The sequence below is a fragment of the Brassica oleracea genome, chromosome C4, assembly GCF_000695525.1.
Source record: "Brassica oleracea var. oleracea cultivar TO1000 chromosome C4, BOL, whole genome shotgun sequence".
Taxonomy (NCBI): domain Eukaryota; kingdom Viridiplantae; phylum Streptophyta; class Magnoliopsida; order Brassicales; family Brassicaceae; genus Brassica; species Brassica oleracea.
This window is the reverse complement of record NC_027751.1, coordinates 36433694-36434571: the sequence shown is the minus strand read 5'-3', so window position 1 is coordinate 36434571 and position 878 is coordinate 36433694.

Genomic DNA, 878 nt, shown 5'->3' with positions numbered 1-878 from the left:
TATAAGTCTGTGGACGAATATAACTCTGCACTGTTTAAAATTGTTTCTAAAATGAAACTGTGTGGTGAAAGTATTACAGAACAGGATATACTTGAGAAAACCTTTTCCACTTTCCATGCAAGCAATGTGTTATTACAACAACATTACCGAGAGAAAGGTTTCAAAACCTATGCTAATCTTATTTCTTGTCTCCTGCTCGCTGAGCAGAACAATGAATTACTAATGAGAAACAGTCAGATGAGACCACTTGGATCAGCTCCACTACCTGATGCACACGGTACAGAGGACAATAAACAGTCCAACCACGTCCAAGAAAGCGGCCAGCATGGCCGTGGTCGAGACAAATCAAACGGACGTGGCCGTGGTCGAAGATCCTTTGGCCGCGGGCAAGGAAATGGTCGAGACCATGGACGAGACCGTGGCTCATTTTGACGAGGCCATGGTCGGGGCCGTGGATCTTCTTTCAAACCCCAACACTCGACTAAATCAGAGAAATACGTGTGCCATAGATGTGGAATGAGAAATCATTGGGCTAAGACTTGTAGGACTCCCAAACATCTAGTTGATCTCTTTCAAGAGAGCTTGAAAGGGAAGAATCCTGAATCCCATATGACTTACCAAGATGATGAAAACGACTTCAATCATGAGAAGGACGACCTTAGGGATTATGAAACTTTAGATTTTCTAAAAAAAACTGAAAATTGATTTTGACATTTGTAATACAAATTCTATGTTCTTTGTTTTGATGTTTTTCATTTCTATGTTTTTCATTTCTATGAACTTGTTTTATTAAAACTTAATAAAAGGAATGAATGATTTTTGAAAATGCCAATATGATTTGCGGGTATGGTACACATTAAGCAGATATGTATAAGGGC